We start from the raw sequence: 12,919 nt of genomic DNA, 5'->3' as shown, positions 1-12,919 counted from the left end.
TTCTTTCTTTCTTTCTCTGGTTTTTCGAGACAGGGTTTCTCTGTGTAGCCCTGGCTGTCCTGGAACTCACTTTGTAGACCAGGCTGTCCTTGAACTCAGAAATCCACCTGCCTCTGCCTCCCAAGTGCTGGGATTAAAGGCGTGTGCCACCACTGCCTGGCCCACTTGCAATTTCAAAGCAGTTCTTGTGTCATATGTCCTATCCCTTAAAGATAAACTTTGTACAAATTCTTAAATATCAAATCTTTTTTTCCAGTCCCACTTTGCTAAAATACCAATCCAGTGCAATCAGTTCCTTCTTAAAACAAAACGACCCAAACCTTCCGAATCTCTCGATGCTCTGTTAGGCAAGCTTCAAATGACAGCATGACAGTAGTCGTAAACACCTGATACAATACGACACAGCACACTTCTGATTTTACAAGTTACCTCCGGTTACTGCACAGAGACACACAAGTAACAAACTTTGAAACAAACATGAAACAAGCTAGGTCCAGGGAAAGAAAGACTGTTCTAACCGATGCTTCTGAAAAATGCTTCTAAAAGACACTGGGCAAAGTAAGCAAATAATTATACCCAGAAACACTGCCTACCCATTGTTAACTCCAGACCTATAAAGCCAGAAGAAACACACCTCACAGGGAACTGGTGTCAGCCCAGAAGCTAAATGACTTCCCAGAAACAGGCATGCTAAAAGGGCAGCAGAAACATACGTCACCCGGTGCGGCCACTGCGATCCCGTAGATTTGTTGAGAATATGGTAAAATACTCAAGGCAAGTTGACTTTTAAGAACCAAGACAGGGCGGGCGAGAGGATTTAGAAAGTAAGAAACCTTGCTGCTAGCAAGCCTAAGGACCTGAGTTCAGTCCCAGGAGCCCACATCAAAAGCCAGGCGTGGTGGCTCAAATTATTATAGACCCAGTAACCCCTCCTGTGAGGTAGGAGGTGGAGACAGGAGAATGGGTAGAAGTTCATGGGCCACGTAGCCTGCAGCACGCAGGCCAGCAGAAGACAGGAAAGAGGCCCTGCCTCGATAGTGTGGAAGGAGAGAGTTGACCCCCAAGGGCAGTCTTCTGACTTCCACACATGCGTGCTCACACATTGAACACGCAACATGAATAAATGGAACCTTAAGATTAACAGTAAGCGTTCTGTGTCTGTGTCCACACCCGCTCACACAAACCAATGTGATACTAGCATGCATAATGCCGAGAACGGCCACCATTCATTAATCTCCAACTGCAGTTAGAATCAAATGTCACAGGCCTTGGTACAGCATGATTTTAAGTATCACCGATTTTGAAAAAAGATGCTACTGATCAAATCCTAAACCCAAATTTGTTTTCTTTCTTTCTTTCTTTCTTTCTTTCTTTCTTTCTTTCTTTCTTTCTTTCTTTCTTTCTTTCTTTCTTTCTTTCTTTCTTTCGTGCATTTGTGCATTTAATTGAAACCCAGAAGTAAGTGAACCAGGATGTCCACAACCACCAGTGATCGTCCCTGGCTGAAGATGTGATGCTACTGCTGGCTCCTTTGTTACTTCCTCTATCATCATCATCACCACCACCATCATCACATCAACATCCCCATCCCCATCATCATCATCATCATGTTATTTCTGTCAGTGAAATGAGCCAATTCAAGCCAAATTAGAATATATTAAAGGCAAGTTTATTGGGAAACTGCTATCGGACCAGCAAGTTCTCTGGCTCTAAGAAAGGAGGCCAGGGAAGTCGCCATGGGGGGAGCAGGAGAAGAGAGAGAGAAAGGGTGCATGCGCAGAGATAAGAAAAGGAGAAGGAGAGGGCAGGAGACCAAAATGTCTGGATGATACAGGGCAGAGACTTTGGGGGAAGGGCAGCTCAGACCCTGAGCTGGAAAGGTCAGGGTTGGGGGCAGGGTATGCCAGGTAAGGACTGAGGGATGCTGGGAGAACCTGGAGGCCTGGTCTACCTTTTTTTTTTTTTTAAGTAGAGAATAGAGTTTATTCAGGGCATGGGGAGGGGAGCTGAGAAGGTAGGAGAGACAGAGAAAGGCAGAGAGAGAGAGAGAGAGAGAGAGAGAGAGAGAGAGAGAGAGAGAGAGAGAGAGGAATGGGGGAAAGAGGGAGAGCAGGAGTGGGAGGACAGAGCTAGAGCAAGTATTCTAGAGCCCAGGTCTGCTTTGATATATAAAGTATACACCTCAGTACCTTGTGGTCTGAAACCAAACAATCACCGTGCTCCTGCCCCTGCCCCTGCCCCTGCCCCTGCCCCTCCTCCTCAATAAAAATAAACCAGTGTCTGGAATCACCTTGTCATTTGGGCTTTATTTGCTTTGAAAAGGGAGATGCAAGAATACAAATCCCATGTGACAGGCAACTGTCAGGCTACCTCCTGAAGACCCAGCACGTCCCTAATCCCTGTAAGAATGAAGAGAAAGGTGGCTGTTGACTGTGATCACACAGGGCATGAACCTTGCTCCTTAACTAGTGACATTCTCACTGTTCGTAGCATTCTGTGGTTAGGCTGTTTCTGGGGGGCATGCCCACCTGCACGCTCTTCCAATAACAGCAGAGTGCTGTGCTCAGAGACCAGATCCTGTGCCTTCCACTCCCTGCTGGTTCCCAGCTTCTACACACCCTGGAGGATGGCTCTAATCTCTCTGTGCTTCCTGGGAAACAGGCCCTGAGCTTGCAAGGCAGTGAACTGTGCACAGTGAGAGCTGGCTGGGTTAGAAGGCAGGCTTTGGGGACAGAGGGAACATTAGCTTTCCAGAACAGAAGTGACTATGGATGTCTGCCAGGTCCGGCTTTATAAAAAAGAATGTAAGGCCTGGGGAGACCGGAGGGAGGAGAGGGGAAGGAGGGAGTCAGGGAAGAAGCCAAGCTTCTGGACTTGTCACCGTGTCATACTTTTAAAGGCTACTGCACAAAAACCAACCAAAGAAAAAACACCTCAGCCAGAACCCTGTTTTCTAGCCTAGGCGGCCTCGAAGGTTTGTACTCTTGTGTCAATCCCGAGTGGCTTGTAAATACCACCATTTAACCTGTTGAGGGCAAACAGAAGACAAGAAGAGACAAGCTGTGGGTGTTAGGAGTGAATGAAGTATGTGTCAAGGTATTTGAATGGAGAGGAGCCCAGAATCTTCCTAGCCAAGCTTCATAAACTTTGGCCCAACACTCATATTCATATTCTCTCTCTCTCTCTCTCTCTCTCTCTCTCTCTCTCTCTCTCTCCTCCTCCTCCTCCTCCTCCTCCTCCTCTTCCTCCTCCTCTTCTTCCTCCTCCTCTTCTTCCCTCTCTCTTCTCCTCCCTCTCTCCCTCTCCCTCTCTTTTTCTCTCCTGAGCCTGTCTTACCTGGAAGATCTTTATCTCAGATCCAAATTGGTCTCTCCCACCCTCTCCTAAAACAGAACAATACAATAAAAAGAAGGAAGCCTAAAATTAGGCGCTACAAACATGTCCCAGATTAAATAACGAGGCACTCGTCACGGGATGCGGAGACTGGCAGTGTCTGTGTTGAGAACAGCTGTAAATTGGGGAGTCATCTCTCCCAGGTGTTACCCCACCTGACAGGTGGCCTGCGACTGTAAGGACTAATGAAATGCTGAGTCTTAGATCAGCCCATTGAAGAAAGCAGAGAACATGGCCACGGCCCTCTCCTTCATTACAGAGGAATTAAAGCATTGCTTTTCTCTCTCAGAGGGAAGGGCCGACCACTAACTCTTAGGAGGTGCAACTGTGGCTCAATTCTGTTCCTTACAGAAAAGCAGATCTTTTGGTTGGGGGGGTGGGGAGAAATGCTTCAATAGAGAAAATAAAGACTGCACCTTCTCGCCTTATTTCCAGAGACTGGAGTGGTTCAAGTGTAGTTCAGTGAAGAAGATAAATGCTGCCCGGGTTGACCTCACAAATAGTTGACATCAGCTGAAGTGAAACAGTTCATGGGAGAGGGAGGGGGAGGGGGAGGGGGAAGGGGAAATGAGAAGGGGAGGGGGAGGGGAGGGGAGGGGGAGAGGGGCAGGCAGGATTAGCTCTGTAAAGTATCAGTGTCACCAAGTTGCTTAGGACCATGATGGATGGATGCAGCTAACCTGATTTCACCCCTTGCTAGGACTTCTTAAGGCTGAAATCAGAGACATCACCTACTGTAAGACATACCATTTAATGCTGACGATCTGAAACCATATTTTCTATTAAATGATGATAAAATGATAGCCAGGACAGGAGAGATGGCTCAGAGGTTAAGTTTACTGGATGTTCTTCCAGAGGGCACAGGTTTGATTCCCAGTACCCATACAATGGCTCACAATCATCTATAATTTTAGTCCTAGGGGATCCAACACCCTCTTCTGGCCTCTGTGGGTACTGCATGCATGTGGTACACAGTCATACATGCAAATAAAACATCCACACATAAAAATAAACAAAAAGTTAAAAGATAAAATGCTTACTACATGGGACTCGTGAGGGTAATGCTTGTGGAACAGCAGTGTTTAGAAAGTTAAGGTCCTGAGTTTGATTCTCAGCACCATAAGAAAAAGAGGAGGAGGAGGGAGAGGAAGAGGGAGAGGAAGAGGGAGAGAAGGAAAGAGAGGAGGGAAAGGAGGAGGGAAAGGAGGAGGAAGAGGAGGAGAGAGGAGAGGAAGAGGGAGGGAAGGGCAGAGGGAGAGAAGGAGGGAGAGAAGGAGGGAGAGGAGAAGGAGGGAAAGGAGGAGGGAGAGGAGGAGGGAGGAGAGGAAGAAGAGAGGAGAGGAAAAGGGAGAGGAGGAGGACAGAAGGGAAAGTAGGAAAGGAGGAGGGAGAGGAGGAGGGAGGAGAGTAAGAGAGAGAGAGGAAGGGGAGAGGAGGAGGAAGAGGGATTGTGTTTACTCTAAGACATATTCTTGTTTCAAGTGTTAAAATCTGAAAGAAACTGGTGCCATTATGCTACATTCTGGACAGTTTTAATTAAAATACACTTATCACCTTGTTTACCTCTCCTAAGAACCTGTAAAATGCTAAAAATCCATTCCTTTACAAAGTAGCAGAGGCTTGGGACGTACCCAGGTCACACAGTTGCAGGACCTGATCAGGTACAGCAGAGCCTGCCTCTCCCTTAAGAGATTAGCAGAAAGAGCCATAAAGGCTTTCCCACAAGGGAACGTGCATGTACCAACACGGGATGCCCCTTTCAAACCCTGCACCAGGATACACAGGCTCCGTGAATGGATGCCTTGACTCATTCTGCCTCTAGACAGAAAGGGCTGCGAACGAAGCGAGACGGCAACACAGCCTAAGGAGACTCAAAGAGGAGGAAGCAGACTACCAAAAGCAACCGGGCACACAGATGCGTAAAGGCTTCTGCTCTAATTTTAAAAAGTGCACAGCTCAATGATTCAAGTCAGTTTTCAACCAAGCCTGAAAACCTAACCTGCGTCACACTGCATACAACTGCCTACAGATCCCTGCAGAACTGTGCAAAGGCTGTCGACAATCAAATTAACAGCAACGATTAAAAGTATGCCAGAGCGTGGCCACAGTTCAGAATCAGATTCTCTCCCAGGGGTTTCCTGGACTTACTGGCTTCCCTGCATCTGGGAGGAGGCATAGTTAACTGGCCCTTCCTTGTTTTCAGTATGCTCCAATCTCATGTGGCCCCTTCATCTATAGCAGATAGTTTTCTTTGTGTGGGAGAGGGAGGGAAAGAGGGAAAAGAGGTGGGGGGGGGGAGAGAGACAGGGAAGAAAGAGGGGGGAGAGACCGGGACAGGGAGAGAGATCTTTACTATGGATCAAGATGTAAATGACCTAGACACTGGCTTTCATTTTTAATGTAGAAAGAAGGCTGGGGCTTGATTATTGGGGTATTTTATGCTATGTTTGTTGACACAGCTATGTGTTTATCACAGAAACCAACTAAAATGCAGACACTAAGGAAAAAACAAAGTAAGCACCAGTGGACAAGTTTAATCTTCCATTCACTCACCCATCCACCCACCCATCCATCCATCCACTCACCCATCTACCCACCCATCCATCCATCCACTCACCCATCCATCCATCCACTCACCCATCCACCCACCCATCCATCCACTCACCCACCCATCCATCCATTCACTCACCCATCCATCCATCCACTCACCCACCTACCCACCCATCCATCCATCCATCCACTCACCCATCCACTCACCCATCCACTCATCCATCCATCCATCCATCCATCCATCCATCCATCCATCCATCCATCCACCTACCCATTCATCCATCTACCCAGACATCCATCCATCCATCCATCTATACATCCACCAATCCACCCATTCATTCCATGTTTGAACATCATAAGCCAGTCTGATTCTGAACTGAGCAAAGGCGACACCCACCCACCCATCTTCTCTGAGGTAAGCTAGCTGGAGATCTGTGCTTTGGGAACAGAGAAAAATGTAGGTTCCTAGTATACTTGGTGATCAGCTGCACCAAAAGCTCACTTTTCTGCCTCCCTGACTTGAAAAGTTCCCACGATAACATCTGCTGCCTTGTGTACTTTGTCTCACGGGGCTGTGGGTGTGCCGAACCCACTCAGAGAGCCCCATTGCTCATCCACATCCACCCGACATCACAAAAGGACACCAGTATCCTTCTCAGCGCGTGTAGGATCAGTGGGCAGGTCAACACCACCTGGGAGCCCCCAGATGTTTTCAGAGCCCCGCCCTGGCTCCACTCCAGCTGGGTTGCTGGGCAGGCACGGCTTCCTGGTATGTGTAATAAGAACTAACGCTTGTGCAGTTTCTTTCCAGGAAACTTTCTGGTGAAAGTTCATCTGATAGGGATGACCAACTGTGCTCCTGCCTCCGTAAGTAACAGACTACGGAGAGCAGGCAGGTGAAAGTCAGGAGCAGGCATGCAGCTCCTCTGCCTTCACGAACACCTCTCTACTTCTCGTTGACTTGGAGGAAACCATCCCCAAACCTCGGGTCAAGCACAGTGACATGGCATCTTCTGACCTGTGTTGGTCCCTCTGCAGTTGTCTTGGGGAAAACAATTCTAAGGGAAACTAAACTTTGATTTATAAGTATGGCCAGATCACTGGTGTCTTGCTCCTGCTGACAAAGAATTCTGTCTGGCAGTGGTTCATGAGTTAAAGTATCAGTATTGTTTCCTCGTCAGAGGTTAAAAACAAGACTACCAGCACAGATGTAAGCGAACCCAGCTTGTGTATTTGGAAAGACTCTGTGTGTGTGTGTGTGTGTGTGTGTGTGTGTGTGTATGCCCTGTTTAAATGATGTAAAATGTTCTTATTTACTGCTCTAAGAGAAAGGTTCCCCTCTATTTCCTCTAGGACTATATTCTCCAGTGACTCTAAGATTACCCCTCACCTGATTCATACTATTACTGGAGCTGCCATCACTAAGTAGAGACCAGTCACAAAGCTTAAAATGGCATTTATTAGAGTAGAGTTCCCAAAACAGCAGTAGCAGTGTATTTGGTTCCCCGCCACCCAGAATTTTGTAAAAGACACTGCAGTTTAGTGTTTTCATGGGACTCCTGAGTGTGCAAATGAGTGAGTCTCTGAGTCTTGTGCCTGCTCTCGGGCTCTTTCTCTTCAGTTTGTGTAGGCCAACTCCAGTGTGACAGTTTTTGTTTTATCTTATTGCGCTTCATTTTGTTCTATTTTAGTAATACTGTGAGATGCCTGTTCTTTTCTAATGAGAGACAGAGAGGGAGTGGATCCGGATGGGAGGGGAGGTGTGGAGGACCCGGGAGGAGTAGAGGGAGGGGGAGACCATATTCAGAATGTATTATGTGAGAAAGTATCTATGTTCAATAAAAGGGGTGGGCATGGTCTCTGAGGGCCATGCCTAGCAGCAGTCTGTCCTTTAACAAGCTTCCAGGAGACCCCGGATGTACAGAGGAGGTTTCTAACATCACAACTTGCCAGGAAGATTGATCCAGATGAAACTAAGTTCCAAGACACCAGGAGCCAGAAAGGGTCCAGGATCTTAATGCAATGCTTCCCAGTGATTCAGAAGCTATTCCGAGGAAGCCTGGCTTTTGGTGGTTTCTTTAAACCAATATTAGACCTTACAGCATGTGGTATCAGACAGCATGGGATGCTACAGGCTAAATTAAACAGGTTCATGCTTGTGCTTTTGAGGCTTACAGGCCTTAAAAAGTGATGCACTATGAGGGGAAGGACACTGGATCTTCTTTGGAAGTCACAAAGAAGAATACACCAAAGCTACCACTAGCCTCCGGGTTCAGAAAGGTTTGGTTACGCTAGACAGAAATCTCATGTGTGTGTGTGTGTGTGTGTGTGTGTGTGTGTGTGTTCAAAGAACAAACAAGCTTCTATTTATTTAGGGTTAATGTAACAGAGGCTAAGTGCCTGAGAGGCACTTTATAAAGTGTTACTTGGTGAACGCTCTCAGCGTGAAAGGACCAGTACAGATGTCAAGCAAGGCTGAACTAGAGGAGAGCTCTAATGAGCCATCACCCCACAACCCCCACACTAACAAGTCACATCCTTGGTGCAGTGGGCGGCAGAGAAACAGGTCTGCTTCTGTCCTAGTGTAGTTACCAGGGAAGACTATAGGAGGCTCTTCTAATTCAAGACATAGAAAAGACCCAGAAAATACTGACCACAAAACAAAACAAAACAAAACCTGGAAACAGGAACTAGAAAAGATATTTGTGTCCCAGTGCTCCCTGCAGAATTAATTGGTCACAATACCCAGCAGGTGGCAACCCAGAACACTGATAGGTGAGTGCACACAGGGTCTCCACACACAGCACAGAGTGCTCAGTCTTCAGCAAAGACAATCCTGTCAAACACTGATAAACGATCGCTAAGCATCTCACGGGGCAGAGAAACCAACCGTGAGAGCGTGTGCTTCCTACAGCTTCCCGGCTCTTCCCTGTGCTTGTATATGCGCGTGTTTATCTCCAAAGGTTACTTTCTAATGTGTAACACTGTAGCTGGGCATGGTGGTACAAATCTTTAATCCCAATATGTGGAGGCAGAGACAGAGGTAGGCAGATCTCTGGGTTCAAGGCCAGTCTGCTCTACAGAGTAAGTTCTAGGCCAGCCAGGGCTACACAGAGAAACCCTGTCTCAAAAGACCAAATAGAAATACACACACACACACACACACACACACACACACACACACACACAAGCACACATGTACGATTGTGCACGTCCCCCAAACCACTATAATACAAGCAATTTGAGACAATAACTATTTCTCTTATTACCTGCTGCACAGCATTCTTTCATATTTGTTCCGTATTGTTCGACCTGCCTAGATCACTATTTAGAATATCTTAACATTGCAACATTTTGACAGAGATAATTTGACAGAGTGCTTTGTGTACTTTCCCAGTAACTTCCTATAAATAAATTCCAAGAGGTAGGTGAGCAAGAAAAAGAAGACGAAGCCTGTTTATGTCCTACAAATATGGCTAGCAAGAACATGGGAGGGAAATGTGTAACAGACCGACCATTCCCAGTTTTATTGCTTTGCATACACTGAACACATCCACCAAATGACACACCAAAAATCTCTCTGTGGACAGCAAATGTGCTTTGGGTAGGTGTGGAGCTGACATCAAATCTGAGCCGTTCAACAGCGGCTCCTGCGTTTTCTCTTGCTCTTCTTGGCTTAGTACTTCTGATCTCAGGAGCTCAGTTCCTGCAGACAGCAGACACTGGGGGAAAGTAACCAAGAATGGTTTCAACTTTTCATCCTGGGTTAGGCCGAGCACCCATTACCCACTGCCCTACCCCAAGCTTGGCATGTACCAATCAGGCTGACTGAAGCACATGGCAGAAGAACACTTTCAGTCAAAAACGTAGCTGGACTCAAGGAACCTTCTAGAACCGCCTCTTAACACCTCCAAACAAATGCCAGCAAGCTACAAATGAAGTTCTTATCAGTGCTGTGCTGTAATGTCAGAATCTCAAATTAGTGTGTGTGTGTGTGTGTGTGTGTGTGTGTGTGTGTAGCACACAGAGGTTAATACAGCCAAATGTAAGTTACATACATTAATAAAAAATAAGTTTAAAAGTTCGAAGCCATAAAATTAAAAATTCCTCTTTTTTTTTTTTTTAATGAAGAAGGAAAGGACAGGGAGCACTGGAAAAAGTATTGTATATTAACATACATACTTTTTATCGGAGGTGGCCTTACAGATGCACAAATGCATTCCTGAAGCACAGACATGCGTACCAGATGTAAACGCTGAGTGAACAGAACCTCTCCGGGTCGCTGAAATTACTTGGAGGGCAGAGAACATCCAAATTACTGCCTCTGTACTTGAGGAGATTGGCGGGGTGGAAACAGTCTCACGAGCTAGTCAGAAGCATCCCTGGTCTTGTTCAGGAGAGTAAAGGAGACGGTTCATAATCCCATCCCACCCCCAGGATGGAGGCAGACGGGAAAGGGACCTTACTCACTTCCTCTTTATCTTGTCCTCTGGCCCGAATTCCTGTCCTCATGGCCCCTGAGGAGCTAGCTCTGGAAATTCCACTCCTAAATGTTCGCATGAGCAGGCACATTAAAGTCCTTGGGAACCCAGGTGGTTTCTCTTGCTCCCCAGTACCTCCAACTCATCACAGCCATGCTCAAAGCTGGAGCCACTGATGCCACTGTAACTCAGGCAAGGAGCAGGAGCATCCAGGGTCAGAGCTGGATGAAGCACCCACATCTGGACGACTTGTGCCACACAGGTTTGGGGTCCGACAGGGCGTTCCTGGACCAAACCCACCCTCTGCAGGTCCATTCGTGTCGTGGCTGTTACTACAGACCTTTATAAGTTCACTAAGTTGCTGTCTCCTCTGTCTCCTCACTTAATTTTCTCCTGGGTCTTGAGACAAAGTGACCAGAACACTTACAGTGTAAGGGAGAGACTCTGAAGATTGTTAAGATGATAAATAAATGGGTTGTTAAGAATAACAGACATAGTCTGAACTCAGGTATGTTGAGACATAATTTCTGTACTTTTTGTTTGTTTGTTTTGTTTTGTTTTTCAAGACAGGGTTTCTCTGTATAGCCCTGGCTGTCCTGGAACTCACTCTGTAGACCAGGCTGTCCTGGAACTCACACTGTAGACCAGGCTGACCTCGAACTCAGAAATTCACCTGCCTCTGCCTCCCAAGTGCTGGGATTAAAGGCATGCGCCACCACACAATACCGCTCCATTTCTTGTCTACATTTTTGAGTTTTGTATGAGAAGGTAAATTATAAGATGTATATAAGATGAAATTTACATTTAAAGACAAGTTCTAATGTGGAGTGGGTTAGCCTCTAGCTCACTATGTAGCTGAGGGTGTCCAATTTCTCATCCTCCTGCCTCTACCTCCTGCTAGGATCATAGGTGTACACCACCAGGCTTGGTTTATAGAGTGCTGGGACTGAACTCAGGTTTCCAGGATTACCGGGCAAGACCACTGGTCTACACTCTCAGCCCTGCACACACATTTTTCTATATATCAGGATGATCTATAATCAAAGATAAAAGAGATAAGGAAATGACTGTGATGCAGCTAAAAACATAAAAGGAGAAGGACACCCAGCCAAGTGGCCTTGCACCTTCATTTGGTGGTACAGCATAGCCCGAAAGCAGAAGGTGCTGTGCCCCGGATCAAGCAGAGCCTTTCCTCCTCCAGGGATTTCCTTGGACTACAAGAGCATCTCTATGTCACTCCCTGTATTACCTACTGGGGGGACCGCAGATGGAGCTAATGCTTCTCATCTCTGCTGTGTGTACCCGTGGGACAGGAGAAGAATGGAGTCACTCAGTTCTTAGTGCTTACTGCTCTGAGTGAACTAAGTGGATGATGCTCTGAGTGAACTAAGTGGAAACGCTTGGTTCCCGAACTCTATGCTTCAGCACTCGGATGGACAACTATAAAGGCATAGCTGACCTTGAACTCACTGTTTGGCCAGACAGGCCCTGATTTTGTGATCTCTGGTGTCAGCCTCTCAAGGGCTAGAACTGCAGGTATGTGCCACCGTACCCAGCTTAACCTCTTAAATGTTTCAGAATAAGACCCAAATCCTTTTCCCCAGGGTTAATAGGAATTGATTCTTCTGACAAAAGGACTGGAACTTTACCACAAAACCATAGTACTGCCATGGTGACTGAATCAGAGTGGCCATGCTGGTTCCAAAACCGGTACTTGGCGTAACCACTTCCCCAGGAGATGCCACAGTTTATCTTCAGGCCTCCAAGGCCAGAGTCCCCTCTATTCCACTTCCCTGTTGTAGAAGCTGAGGGCTCTCACCACAGACTCTCCATGGGGAATAACTAGAGAGATGGTGGAAGGAGATATGTGCTACACGATGGTAAGTACATCCCACACCAGCAGCTTCCTGGTCTCACAGGCAAAGCCAATCAAAGGTAAAAAGATTCTCTGTGGGCTGGATAGATAGTTGAGAAGTTAGGAGTACTGGATGCTCTTCCCGAGGACCTGAGATGAAGTCCTAGCATCCATCTGCATGGTGGCTCACAATCGCCTGTACCTCCTTCTGACCTCCTAAGGTACCAGAAATGCATGTAGTGCACAGACAAGCACACAGATAAAACACCCACCACACACACCCACACCCACACAAACTAAAAGTAATAGCAATTTAAAAAAAAATCATTTGCTTTCACTCAAATTCTAATGGAAGAGCCTTAAAGTCTCGACCAATATTTTAGGAGGAAAATCAAACAAACAAGACCATACAATTAAAAACAAAACAGAACAGCAAAATCCAATCTTTTTCTACGGAAGCAGTGTGGATTTAAGTATCACAGGAAGTTATAATATAGCCAAGGATAGATGGCAAGCCATTAAAATGATATTTGAAGGCAGTATGAGGAAGGGTATATCATAAACCTTATCAGAAAATGCATATACAGCCGGGCGTGGCGGCGCACGCCTTTAATCCCAGCACTTGGGAGGCAGAGGCAGG

General features: G+C 46.6%; 1 protein-coding gene across 7 annotated transcripts in view; it reads right to left on the bottom strand.

The window, feature by feature from the left end:
* Kank1 (KN motif and ankyrin repeat domains 1) overlaps positions 1-12,919 on the bottom strand; it is a 190,125-nt gene that overhangs the window by 57,148 nt on the left and 120,058 nt on the right. The window lies entirely within an intron of this gene.

Source organism: Mus pahari, chromosome 1 (genome assembly GCF_900095145.1).
Source record: "Mus pahari chromosome 1, PAHARI_EIJ_v1.1, whole genome shotgun sequence".
In the NCBI taxonomy this organism is placed as follows: domain Eukaryota; kingdom Metazoa; phylum Chordata; class Mammalia; order Rodentia; family Muridae; genus Mus; species Mus pahari.
This window is presented reverse-complemented; position numbering and strand designations above follow the sequence as displayed.